General features: G+C 36.9%; 1 protein-coding gene across 6 annotated transcripts in view; it reads left to right on the top strand.

Moving 5' to 3' along the window:
- Window positions 1–14833, top strand: part of ATRNL1 (attractin like 1) — an 853525-nt gene that overhangs the window by 715593 nt on the left and 123099 nt on the right. The window lies entirely within an intron of this gene.

Below are 14833 nucleotides of genomic sequence, written 5' to 3'. Positions count from 1 at the left end.
CTTTTGGGCTTTATGGATTTTTTCCTTTGTTTTTCTATTTTGCATGTTATTGATATTTGTATCTGTATTATTTCCTTCTCTCTCTTTAGGTTTAGTTTACTATTTGTTAGTGTCCTAGAAGGGAAGGTTGGAATATTGATTAGAGACATATTTTCTTTCTTAGTATAAGCATTTGATGCTATAAATTTCCCTTCAAGCACCCTTTAGCTGCATTGCACCAATTTTGACTTGTTATATTTTCATTTTTATTCAATTCAAAACTTTTTTCAATTTTCCTTGTGACCATTTCTTTGATCTTTGGGTTATTTAGAAGTGTGTTGTTTCTAAATGTTTCACAATTTTCCAGATTTTTATATTTATTTTTAGTTTATTTCTATTATGGTCAGAGAATATTACTGTATGGTTTTTATCTTTTTTAATTTGTTAAGGTTTGTTTTATGGCTGAGAGTATGGTCTGTATGTTGAAAGATTCATTTAGATTTGAATTGAAGGTGTATTCTGCTCTTGTATGGAGTTCTAGAATTGTCAATTAGATTAGTTTCGTTGATAATGCCATTATGCGTTCCACCTACTTAATTCTATATTCTTACTGATTCTTCCTCAGAGAGAAGTGTTAAAAATCTCCAACTATAATTGTAGTCTTATTTATTTCTCCTTTATATTCTATCAGTTTTTGCTTCATGTATTTTGAAGCTCTGTTGTCTTTAAGCACATACACATTTAGCTGTCTACTGTTAGCTAGAAGCTGATAGATCTTCTTGATGAATTGACTTCTTTATTATTATATAATGTTATACATTTTCCTGGTACTATTCCTTGATCTCAAGTCGTCTCTTTGTGCCTTTAATATAGCCACTCCAGCTTTCTTTCTTTAATTAAACATTTTTAGATGTCTTTTTTATTATACAGGTAAGAAACATTTAATTATTAAAATATGTGAAAATTTGAAAATACTGATAGTCAAAAATAGGAAGATAAAATCAGCCATAAGCTCACTACCGAAAAGTAATCACTGTTAACAACTTTGTGTATATACCTATTTTCACTGTTAACAACTTTGTGTATATACCTATTTTTAAAAGTTTTATTTTTAGGGTAAAATACACATGACATAAAATTTACTATCTTCATTCTTTTTTAGTATACAGTTCAGTAGTATTAAATTTGTTCATAATGTTGCACATCCATCACTCCAGCTTTCTTTTGTGTTTGCATGAAATTTCTCTTTTACCTTTTCATTTTTAATCTGTGTTATGTATTTATATTTAAAAATGGGTTTCGTATAGACAACTATAATTGGCTTTTACTTTTGTATCCAAAATGACAATCTCTACCTTTTAATTCATCTATTTAGACCATTTTCATTTAGTGTAATTATCAGTATGGTTGGGATAAAATCTATTACATTATTATTTGTTTACAAGGTTCTTGTTTGGATCTTGTTGCCCTACCCCTATAGTCTCATACATATTTCACACTTCTTTTCTTCTACTCTACATGTAGCCTTCATAATTAGAATAAGCTTATTCTAATACCTTCAAAGGGCCAATTTTTTATACCCCACTGATATTTTCACAAGCTATTCTCTGCCTACTTAAGCGGATGGAGCTTTGTTCTTGTTGCCCAAGCTGAAGTGCAATGGCAGGATCTCGGCTCACTGCAGTCTCTGCCTCCTGGGTTCAAGCAATTCTCCTGCCTCAGCGTCCCAAGTAGCTGGGATTACAGGTGCACACCACCACACCCAGCTAATTTTTTGCGTTTTTAGTAGACATGGGGTTTCACCATGCTGGCCAGGCTGGCTCAAACTCCTGACCTCAGGTAATCCACCCACCTTGGCCTCCCAAAGTGCTGGGATTATGGGCATGAACCACCGTGCCTGGCCTTTACCCTTTTTCTCAACCACACTTAACAAATTATTGCTCATCCTTCAGATCTCAGTAAAATTGTATTCCTCTAAGATGCTTTTCTTATATTTCAAGTCTAGAGTAGGTGCCTTTCCCTACTTTTGCTTCACCATCCCTAGAATTAATAGAATTAATATCAATATTAATTATTTAATTTAAACTGTGAATGGAATAAAGTATGCTAGAGAGTGAATATGGATGTCTTCTCTTCCTCTTTAAAAGAATGCCCTAGCCAGATTGCCATGACAGCAATCCATTCTTTCACACTGTTAGAATGTCATTTTGAAGTGCCTCTGTGGGATTCTTTTGCCCACCCTGCCTGGGATCATCTAAATGATGAGTTAATAGGTGCAGCACACCAACATGGCACATGTATACATATGAAACAAACCTGCACGTGTGCACATGTACCCTAAAACTTAAAGTATGATAATAATTAAATTAAATTAAATTAAAAAAAATATGAGAGAGGTCCCTGACATCTCTGCAGGGATATGAGTTATTATGTATAGTCTGTTCAACTATAATGTTGCATTTTTGTTTCATTGTTTCTTAGAGATTAATACCCCAAAGAGGGGTCTATTTCCTGTAATTTCTATATTTATCAAACTAAAAAAGCATGTCCATAAGTTTAGAAAACTGAAGCTGAGATGGTGAAAATACTGTGCTGTTGTTGTTCACTAATAGTTGCCTGATTATATCACTGAAAGAATATCAAAAACTGATTTTATGCTATTGCAATAAGATAGCTGCTGGTTGTACTTGGTGTCCTTGTGAAAAAACATTCTTTTGGCATTAGATTATCACTAACATTTAAATAACCTTCTCTAAATTAATTTTTAAAATTTCCACAACAAAGTGCATCACCATTAAAACATCACGTTAGTGGCAATTTTAAAATGGTATTAAATAATAGAATAGATGCCTGAATAATAATATGTAGTTTTTTAAAATCCTTAAAATATAAACTACAGTAATGGGTATTGATGAAAAATGTGGTTGGTCTATTTATAGAAAAGCTAACTATAGCAGACATTTTTAAGTAATATTTTTTATTTCTCCTTTAATTAAGTTTGTTCGGACATTCATAGATCATCTTGTACCTACGAAATGATATTATTTGACAACCAAGTACACTCTGAAAAGAAGAACTTTATAAGTTATCTTTTTTCATTTTCCTTCGTTGACATAATGACAGTGAATCTCATTATGCTGGTGCTAAGAATCTACCATTGTGTTTTGTTTTGTGGAAAGAAAATTTAAATTATGTCTTGTTTAAAAAATGAGTAAATTAGGTCAACACCCAGCTCACTCCCTGACATCACATAAATGTAAGATTAAGTAAGTGAATGACCTAATGTTCAGCCTTCTAAATATTCCTATATTTCAATTTAGGGAGCAAATATGAAAGTAAAATTAATGGATCAGTTCATACTTTTAACCTTGAGTCATGATAATAACTGTATTGAAGAAAATATCATGATCTTGATATGGTAGGCAATGGCAAGTTACTTGCCCCACAAAATATTTTTAAGTAAGAAATAATTTCCCAAGAGAATTTTCAAGACTCATTATTGGCTGAAGATCAGAATATTCCAGTGGTTCCTTTAATAATAGTACTTTTATATACTCATTTTAATCAAACTATAGAGTTCAACTTTTGAAAGCAAAAGTTTAAATTTTGAAAATAAATTTTTGAAAGTACAAGAAGAATTTCAGTTATATAGACATATGTGATAGTGAGTTACCAGTCCCACAGAGATCCAAGTATTAAAATGAGCGATTGCCTACTGGACCAGGCAGACTAAATGTTTTTTTCTAAGGGTTTCTTCTTAACATTCCTGTCTCAGGAAGGGCTTTAATTGACAGGGTAAGGCAGAAGGACAAAGAGGAAGAAGCAGCACTGGTTTGATCATTGACAAAGCACTTTCATTTTATGCAGCCTATCTTACTGTCCAGCTTGGTCAGAAAACACAAAAAGTTAGTCATGAGACCTGAGTTTGAGTTCCAGCTCTTCTACCTACTTGGTATAAAATCTGTGGCAAGTTACCAAGTTTCTCAGGGTCCCAGTGGGTTAATCCATTAAAAAGATGATTGTAATGTCTACACCACAGAATTACTGTGCTACCTAAATTCCATAATTATGTGAAATGACCATTGTCAGATGGCAAAGAATATTACATATCTTAGTTTCAGGTAACATACCTGATCAAGTTAGAAGAAAATCTGAGGAGCACATTTCCAAGACAACCCACCTACAGATTTCTGATATGAATAGACACTGGCTATTAAACAAATAAACAAACACCGCAAAATTAATCCTAGGTGATGGTAGTATGAAATGCATAGTTTATTTCTATACTTATTTCAGGCTTAACTTATTCTCACTTCTAACTGAATATAATAGAGTCTCACAAGCTAAGACCTAGGGCTGAGGATCTCCTCCCGTATTGTGAGAACTCTACATTGTAGAAAAGTCAAGTTTTATTATTTGAAATTAATAGACCTATTCCGTTCATGTATTAATATTTGAATTATTTAAAGTACCTAAAATGAAGTTGCTATTGAATTTTACCACCACAGATCCTCACATCCACTGGTATGTGGTGTGTGTGTGTGTGTGTGTGTGTGTGTGTGTGTAGGTGTGTATTTTAATATGGAATATGCTAAATTCATAAGTTTCCGTTGTGTTTTTTTCAGTACTTTTCTTAAATCACAAATTATGCGAAGCTTAACAAACATCCAAAAGCACTAACCTAACTGGAAAATACTCTACCATCTTTAGGTCAATGTTAGTGGACTATCTTCACGTGGAGGTTGACTTCAGAACAGAGGCTCTTTTCATTTTTTATCTATCTTTTCTCTTTGGTCTTTTATCAAGAAAGATGTAACAAAAGTATATGTATCTGTGAATAGAAATGTGTGCAAAGAATAAGTGGCAGTAGTGGGAGAAGCCTCTAAATCTGTGTCTATTTAGAAAGGCTGGAAAATAAGAAAATAGTAGAACCCTGAATATATGCTATACATTTTATCTTCTCAGTGACTTCCTGCCTTATAATTCTTTTAAAAAATCACATTATAGCCTCAAATTGCCAGGTAAGAGGAGAATAAGTAGGAAACCAGGCTGATTTCGTAAACCTTCAGTATTGTCCCACATAAGCATGCATTTTGGGCCTGATTATGTTCTCTGCAAACACTGTCCAGAAACAGATTCAGTGAATTACAGTCTTAGGACTAACCAAGACAATTTTAAGCAAAAAGAAACCCCTCTCTAATGTGACAGTAGAAAATAAGAAACATCAATGTTATCACTGAAATTCAGCAATGAAATTCAGCAGATGTTAATCACTGCACATCTAGCTCTACCTGCCAAATTGGTCAGATTCTTTGAGTCTGTGGTCACAGAATGTGATCTGCCAACTGCAGTTTCTCACAGTCTGCCACTTTGTTCTGCAAAGGAAGACTGCCTACATTGTATCACGAAGTTCTTTTGGCTGTTACTCCACGTGAATGTTGCTAAACAATGAGAAATCCAGTGAAACATTCCATTGGCTTAAGAATCAGATATTGTATAAGGCATTCATTCATTAATTCAACAAATACGTAGTGAGAAGTTACTCTGTGCCAGATACTGGGGCACTCATAGGAATTTCTATAGATTTAACATCATTCGTAATGTATATATACCTAACAAGTGAGGCCATGTATTGTCATTAGCCAATGTCTTATCATCAGGGACCGACACATACATATATTACAGAAGGACATGAAGAAGAGTGAGCAACCTGTTTAGACCCACTTATAAAGACACACACAGGCACACACAGACACACACACACACAGACACACACACACACACACACGTGAAGGAAGAAAACAGCCTTACCTGTTAAGTTTCAGTCCTCTACTAGGCACTTTAACTATTTTCTTATTTTTTAGCAGAACCGCCTTATAAGATGTTAAGGTGTTTCTTCACGTAATGCCTGTCTCTTTCATCTGTATCATACGCCCTCATCACTGTGAGGAATGGAAGAAAGAAAATTGGTAACTCTGATCCATACTATGCCTCTGAAATCTTTTAGCAACAATTGGAATAGAATCATGTCTGGAGCTACGTGCGGGTTAGAATAGGTATTTACCAAACCTTATTTTTCTATTTCATCAGATAGAAATTCTACTTTTTTAACCTAACTGTTCCTTTTCCTACTGCATTGCTGGGTAAGTTGCAAGAAAATCGATTCCCTAAACCCAGCTCCCAGGCTAGATTGGAAATAAAGAGCTTATAGATCCTTCAGAATCCCCAGGCCTTCATCTGCATGTCTACTTACACAAATTTGGCCCTAGAGCCAGTGAAACACAGGGACATAAAGACATCCTCATTAAAACCAGGAATTTAAGCTCCATCTCCTGGTCGGATTTGAATGACCAAGAACATAGGTTTTCCTTGATTCTTTGAATTGAGAATCAATATGCTTATCCTGTACTACTATTTAGAAATTTTTCAGAAAAAAAACATGGAATTATTTATGAGGTCATAATAAACATGGATTACATTCCCAGCATGCATTTCATGAGACTAAATTATCTGAGGAGTTCTGGCACCTGAAAGACCATAATTTCTTTAACCAATGTTTATTAAGCACTAAGTATAAAATATGGCACTAGGGCTCAGGCAAAAATGAATGAGACACAGCCTTTTACCTGAAAGTTATTTACAATCTAATAAAGCCAGATGCATACATATATGACAGAAGGACATGAAAGAAGAGTGAGCCACCTGTGTGGACCCACTGAGAAACACTTAAGGGTGATTATGTTGAGGTCCACCTTAGCAATCTTAATTTTCCTTCTTCTACCTTTTTGTTTCACTAGTAAAAATAAATCACCTCTTATACAAGAAGGAAAAGAAACTGTCAAGATGTTTCATATGCCGAATTAACACTTAGCATTAAATGTCTATGCTAACTGGCCCATAAAAAAGTAGTTTTTTTTTTTTTGGTTTGTTTTTAATTGAGAGATATTTTAATTGAGCCTATGACATAGGCTACTTTCCCAAATACAAAATTTTAGCATATGGCTTTGATTTTATGTTGTGTTTTTTTTTTTTTTCTGTTTTAATGTTTAGTCACACAAACTTGAAGTTATCATGGTTCCAACAGAAAATTCTAGATGTCATTAGCCAGTGTTTTATCATCAGGGAGAGACTATTTTACAACAAAATTCCAAAACAAAACTTTTCCTTTATTACACAGTACTCGTTCTCCACTCCCTCCTCTTTTAGCTGCTCCATTAGTCTGTGGAAATTGCCTTTCATTTTATTGCTTTCCAGGGCTTCTAAGTGCTTGTTTAGAAACAAATTTTCTGAAGTCCAAGCTAAAGTCCAGGGTTTATTTGATTCTGTTTTTTTTTTTTTTTTTTTGGACAGTCAGCCAATGCTGTACTCACTAGTTTCAGTTTCTGTGAATAAGTACCAGAAGCATGGAGCTGCTGAGCTTTATGAAAAGGAATGGACTTTTATTACCGTGAAGCCACACTGCAAGCAAGTCTTACCTGTTCTGTCCCTAAACTACTTTCAGGTTAAGCAACAGTTTCAACTCATTTGGCTTATTGTATTATTCAGGATTTTAAAATGACATGCCATTATATTGATGGCTTAATGCCCTATTCAAAAATGTTTAATAGTTTTATTATAAGGATGTTAATCTGTATTCTGCTCTCATGTTAGTCAAGCAATCAGCAGTCATTAATATGATGCGACTCCATTGTAGTTAAACTATTGTCAGGAAAAAAGGTTATTTTCTAGAAATTAGGTTGGCTGTACCCTTCCTAACAGTTCTTCACATCTCTAATATTTTAAAAGCCAGTGATATTTATTATGTTATTTTCCTTCTAGTCACTTAGATTGCACTTTCCTCACGCTACCGGGAATCTCCTAATTGGCAAATCCGGAAGAGGCTTTCCAGTCCTTTTCTTACTTGACCGGCTGTAGCTTTTTGTACTGCCAGGTCCTCCTTCGCTAAGTCATTCAAAAATGTATATTGAGTCCTACCCTTGTCCCAGATGCCATGCTAGTCACTGGTAAGACAAGGTGAGGAAGACAGCCACGGTCATCGCCCACACAGAGTCTGTTGTCCAGTGGCAGGTTCAAAGAAAACAGGCAATTACAGCCCAAAAAACTCTCTTCCCTTTCATGTCATGATTGTATTCAATCCAGGTTTTATCTACCTTATCAGACCTCTCTATCACAGTATCACCTGCTGGCTGCTTGCTCTTGTGTTAAGGACGACTGTTGCTCAGGCATCCCTCCTAGGCTCTCTTTTCACCCCACCTGTTCTCTACAGATAATTTCAGCTCCTCTTCAGATTTCAACCACACTCCATATGCCTGTGAAGCCAGTTCTCTGGATCTGCAAGCCCATCAGCCACCAGCTTGCTGGACATCTCCCCTTCAGTATCCCTTTGGCATCTTAAATGAAGCGTGTTCAAAATTGAACTCATTAACTTTAATATGTACTCTTTATACTGTTTCCCCCCTCCAGTGATACTTGATTTCTTGGTTAATTGCATTACTATCTATCTAGAATATTTTCACTACTGAGTTCTGTGAGGATAGAGAACTTTTCTGATCAGGCCTATATCTCTAGGTTTTAAGAAATTTAGGAATTCAAAATATCTCTCAAGTAAATTAAGAGGTTTTCTTGACTCTTCTGTCTTCCTCACCACTAGTATGATTTGTTCAAGTGAACCCCTAGTCCTGCAAATTATACCACCAAATTCTCTCACCAAATCCATCCCTTTTTTTATTATCATTCTGCCTAATTCAAGCCCTTTCTTTTATACTTTTAACATACTGTTTCTGTCTCTGTATCACTGTTTCTATCTCTGTCTCTCTCAGTAGCACCCCATACTTTATATGAAAATTAAGTTTTACTTCATAAGTAAATTCAGTATAGATGCAAGTGCTTGAAATAGGCAGAGTTTTTCATGTTGTTCCACCCCAAGTCACTGGCCCTTGCCACTAAACACTAAACTAAACATGAAACATTGCCTTATCTCAAAGCATGTCTTTTTCTCCTCACCCCCTTCATTCATGTATAAACTAGAATTCTATTTCCAAGAAATAAGTCAAAAAAAAATCCTAACACCTGGCTAAGGTGGAGGAAAAGGACTAGGTGGGAGAGGTGGCAGTGGGGTTGTTTGCTTGGAGATGAAACCAGGAAATGCTCTAACACTGCTATGTTACTACAGCCCCAAATCCACATGTGAAAATGGCCTCCAAAATACAGCTCAGTATTAGGCTGCTCTCTTTTTATCATTTATGTACATCCTCTTTCAAAGCATGAGTAGGACACAGCTTTTTGTCTGAGCCTCACTCTAAAAATCACTGAGGTTTTAACATTGCCAGAAATTTCATAATTTATTGGAACATGATATTCATTTTCCCCTTCATCATTTCATTCTGTCACACATAAGTAAATGTCATCTTCATGCCCATCAAGTTCCCTCTACTACTGATTAATAAGTTTCTATTACAATAGAATATAGTGGTTGTCTTCCCTAGTTGTGCGTATCTCCAGCTTTACACAGTATTTATGGCAGGGAGTCCCATTACCTGTGTGCTCCAGAACTATAATGCTTCAAGTAATTCCTCCATCAGGATACAGAAGGGAGATGGAACCATCTTTGGGGGAAATTACTAAGTGCTTCTTGCAACATATGTCAAGACTTTGGATATTTATGATTTAAATACTAATTTCTGACAGTTTGCTTTTTTCTAATGAAGGCAGGTCAGCCTGAACTATATCACATCCAGTTACTACAGCCTGTCAGAGGCAAAGGGCTCTGGTTCCAGTGTTTTCTCTATTCAGTCCATTTCTCATAGTCTCTAGAGCACCCCTTCAGATCCTCATCTGAGAGGCAGTACAAAGTTGTGGTAAAGAGTGCATGCTCTGAAATCACACTGACTTGGCTCTATCAAAGACTAACTTTGTCACTTCTGTCTCGCCCCTTTGTGCCTCAATTTCCTCATTTTATAAGGGGAGATGATATGGTTTGGCTCTGTGTCCCCACCCAAATCTCATCCTGAATTGTAATCCCCATAATCCCCAGTGTCTAGGGCAGGACCTGGTGGGAGGTGATGGGATCATGGGGGTGGTTTCCTCTATGCTGTTCTGATGATAGCGGGTGAGTTCTCATGAGATCTCATGGTTTTATAAGGGGCTATTTCCCCTTTGCTTATTCACTTTCTCAAGCCTGCTGCCATGTAATACATGCCTTTGCCTCTCTCTCACCTTCCACCATGATTATAAATTTCCTGAGGTCTCCCTCGCCATGTAGAACTATGAGTCAATTAAACCTCTTTCCTTTATAAATTATCCAGTCTCAGGTATATCTTTATAGCAGTGTGTGAACAGACTAATACAGGAGATAAAAGCACCTACCTCATAAATAGTTGCAAAGATTAAGTATGTGTTATTCTATCTTTCTTAGAAAAGTAGCTAGTGTGAATTTGATCCTGTCATTATGATGCTAGCTGATTATTTTGCCTGTTAGTTGATGCAGTTTCTTCATAGTGTCAATGGTCTTTACAATTTGGTATGTTTTCGCAGTGGTTGGTACCGATTTTCCTTTCCATTTTTAGTGCTTCCACATAACAATATTAACCTTAAATGTAAACGGGCTAAATGCCCCCAATTAAAAGACACAGACTGGCAAGATGGATCAAGAGTCAAGACCCATTGGTGTGCTATATTCAGGAGACCCATCTCATGTGCAGAGACACACATAGGCTGAAAATAAAGTGATGGAGGAAGATTTACCAAGTTGAAAAGCAAAAGAATCAGGGGTTGCAATCCTAGCCTCTGATAAAACATACTTTAAACCAACAGAGATCAAAAAAGACAAAGAAGGGCATTACATAATGGTAAAGGGATCAATGAAACAAGAAGAGCTAACTGTCCTAAATAAACATGCACCCAGTACAGGAGCATCCACGTTCATAAAACAAGTTCTTAGAGACCTACAAAGAGACTTAGACTTCCACACAATAATAGTGGGACATTTTAACACCCCACTGTCAATATTAGACACATCAACAAGACAGAAAATTAACAAGGATATTCGGGACTTGAACTCAGCTCTGGACCAAGCATAGATAATAGACATCTACAGAACTCTCCACCCCAAATCAACAGAATATACATTCTACTCAGCACCACACCACACTTATTCTAAAGTTGACCGCATAATTGGAAGTAAAACACTCCTCAGCAAATGCTAAAGAATTGAAATCATAACAAACAGTCTCTCAGACCACAGTGCAATCAAATAAGAATTCAGGATTAAGAAACTCACTCAAAACCGCACAACTACATAGAAACTGAGCAACCTGCTCTGGAATGACTACTGGGTAAAGAACACAATGAAGGCAGAAATAAATAAGTTCTTTGAAACCAGTGAGAACAAACACACAACATACCAGAATCTCTGAGACACAGCTAAAGCAGTGTCTAGAGGGAAATTTATAGCACTAAATGCCCACAGGAGAAAGCAGGGAATATCTAAAGTCAACACCCTAACATCACAAGTAAAAGAACTAGAGAAGCAAGAGCTAACAAATTGGAAGTTCTGGCCAGGGCAATCAGGCAAGAGAAAGAAATAAAGGGTATTCAATTCGGAAGAGAGGAAGTCATATTGTCTGTGTCTGCAGATGACATGATTGTATATTTAGAAAACCTAATTGTCTCAGCCCAAAATCACTTTAAGCTGATAAGCAACTTCAGCAAAGTCTCAAGATACAACATAAATGTGCAAAACTCACAAGCATTCCATACACCAATAATAGACAGAGAACCAAATCATGAGTGAATTCCCATTCACAATTGCTACAAAGAGAATGAAACCTAGTCATACAACTTACAAAGGATGTGAAGGACCCCTTCAAGGAGAATGACAAACCACTGCTCAAGGAAATAAGAGAGGACACAAACAAATGGAAGAATCAATATTGTGAATATGGCCATACCGCCCAAAGTAATTTATAGATTCAATGCCATCCCTATCAAGTTACCATTGACTTTCTTCACAGAATTAGAAAAAACTGCTTTAAATTTCATATGGAACCAAAAAAGAGCCTGTATAGCCAAGACAATCCTAGTCAAAAAGGACAAAGCTGGAGGGATCACGCTACCTGACTTCAAACTATACTAGAAGGCTACAGTAACCAAAACAGCATGATACTGGTACCAAAACAGATATGTAGACCAAAGGAACAGAACAGGGGCCTTGGAAATAACGCCACACCTCCACAACCATCTGATGTTTGACAAACCTGACAAAAACAAGCAAAGGGGAAAGGATTCCCTATTTAATAAATGTTGTTGGGAAAACTGGTTAGCCATATGCAGAAAACTGAAACTGGACCCCTTCCTTACACCTTATACAAAAATTAACTCAAGATGGATTAAAGACTTAAACATAATACCTAAAACCATAGAAACCCTAGAAGAAAACCCAGGCAATACCATTCATGACATAGGCATGGGCAAGGACTTCATGTCTAAAACACCAAAAGCAATGGCAACAAAAGCCAAAATTGAAAAATGGGATCTAATTAAACTAAAGAGTTTCTGCACAGCAAAAGAAACTATCATCAGAGTGAACAGGCAACCTACAAAATGGGAGAAAATTTTTGCAATCTATCCATCTGACAAAGGATCCAGAATCTACAAGGAACTTAAAGAAACTTACAAGAAAAAAACAACCCCATCAAAAGTGGGTGAAGGATATGAACAGACACTTCTCAAAAGAAGACTTTATCCTGCCAACAAACATATGAAAAAAAGCTCATCATCAATGGTGATTAGAGAAATGCAAATCAAAACCATAATGAGATACCATCTCACGCCTGTTAGAATGGCAGTCATTAAAAAGTCAGATGCTGGAGAGGATGTGGAGAAATAGGAATGCTTGTACACTGTTGGTGGGTGTGTAAATTAGTTCAACCATTGTGGAAGACAGTGTAGTGATTCCTCAAGGATCTAGAACCAGCAATCTCATTACTGGGTATATTCCCAAAGGAGTTTAAATCATTCTGCTATAAAGACACATGCACACGTATGTTTATTGCAGCACTATTCACAATAGCAAAGACTTGGAACCAACACAAATGCCCATCAATGATAAACTGTGTAAAGAAAATGTGGCACATATACACCATGGAATCCTGTGCAGTCATAAAAAAGGATGAGTTCATTTCCTTTGCAGGGACATGGATGAAGCTGGACAAACAACAAACTAACACAGGAACTGAAAACCGAACATCGCATGTTCTCACTCATGAGTGGGAGTTGAACAATGAGAACACATGGATACAAAGAGGGGAACATCTCACACCAGGGCCTGTCGGGGGGTAGGGAACTAGAGGAGGGATAGCATTAGAAGAAATACCTAATGTAGATGACGGATTGATGGGTACAGCAAAGCACATGACACATTTATACCTATGTAACAAACATGCATGTTCTGCACATGCATCCCAGAACTTAACGTATAGTAATAAAAAAGGACCTAGCATGAGTAGACTTTCTATATTTAGACATTATTAACTTGGTACACCCATGCTTAAAGTTGCCCTGATCTGCCACCCCCACCCCCAATGTAGCATCTCATTACCTAAAAAATGCTTAAAGTTACAAATCCTTTGCCTACAAATGGCACACAGGCGCCTTGAGGTCTGTCCACACTGTGCCTCTCCGTTTGTATCTCTCAACTTTTTCCTGTTAATCGTCAGTGTGTTTTAACCATGTCAAGCTGCATGCCAGACTCTCTCTGGACTTCTCAAACATTAATAAATACTAGTCCTTTGTGACCCAGCTTTCTGGCCAAATGCTGTCTTCTCCTGGAAGATTCCTGGCTCTAGCAGTTAGTCAACTTCATATAGTTACTCAAGCTGTGCAAGCTTGTATAGCCTATGTATCGTTGCATTGTGACGTTTTTTCCTTAGGGTCTTTCCCACTTGAACTATTCCACCTGTTAAGCTCAGTGCCTCGCACAATGGTGCACTGCTGAATGAACAAGTGCTATAAACAGAAATTAGTATTATATATGTAGACATGGGATTTTAGCTTTTATTAATTAAGCTTTTGGTCATTTATTGTTATACATCTTGAAGTTTTTGCAAGGGTGAATGTACATGAAATATACACATATGATAAAAACTACCTTCTTGGAGAGCTGTTTCCTGGGTAATCTATAGATGGTCATGCTAGCTATGACTGTTCTCCAGTATATTTTTGGAAATGGATCAAACAATATACTATCCCATTTTTTTTCAAATCTGTTTCCCTCTGAATTTCTCTTGGGTTGCTGGACACTGGCACCCTCTGTCGCAGCTTTCTTGCTCTCACAGTTAGGCAAGGAGGAAGGAGTGGTACCCAGTGGCTTCCCTTCATTCCCACAGCTCAGCAGGAGGGAGTGGCACCCAGTGGCATCTTCTCTCCCATTGTTCAGCAAGCAAGAGGGAGGGTTACATTTTTTTTACTCCTGCTGCCTGCAGCTCGGTGAGCTGGAGGGAGTGGCACCCAGCAGCTTTTTCTCTCCCATAGTTTGGCGTATGGGAAACAGTGCTACAGCCCTTTTACTGTCACCTCCTGCAGCTTGGTGAGCAGGGGTGTTACAGCTCTTTTTGCTCCCACAGTTCAGCAAGTTTCGGGTTCTTGTCCCGTGACTAAGAGGAATGAGGTCATGGACACTGGAGAGCGAGTAAGGCAGAATAGAATTTTATTGAGCAAAAGAAAAGCTCTTGACAGTGAGCGGGCACCTGAAAATGGGTAGCCATCTGTGAAGTTGAGTCTGGGGCTTTTTATGCATTTGGAATGAGGAAGTGCAGGCTGTAGGTAATCTTGGAAAAGGCAACATTCAATTGGTTAA

Source organism: Nomascus leucogenys, chromosome 3 (genome assembly GCF_006542625.1).
Source record: "Nomascus leucogenys isolate Asia chromosome 3, Asia_NLE_v1, whole genome shotgun sequence".
Taxonomy (NCBI): domain Eukaryota; kingdom Metazoa; phylum Chordata; class Mammalia; order Primates; family Hylobatidae; genus Nomascus; species Nomascus leucogenys.
The sequence above is the reverse complement of the archived record's forward strand: the minus strand, read 5'-3'. Positions and strand labels throughout refer to the sequence as shown.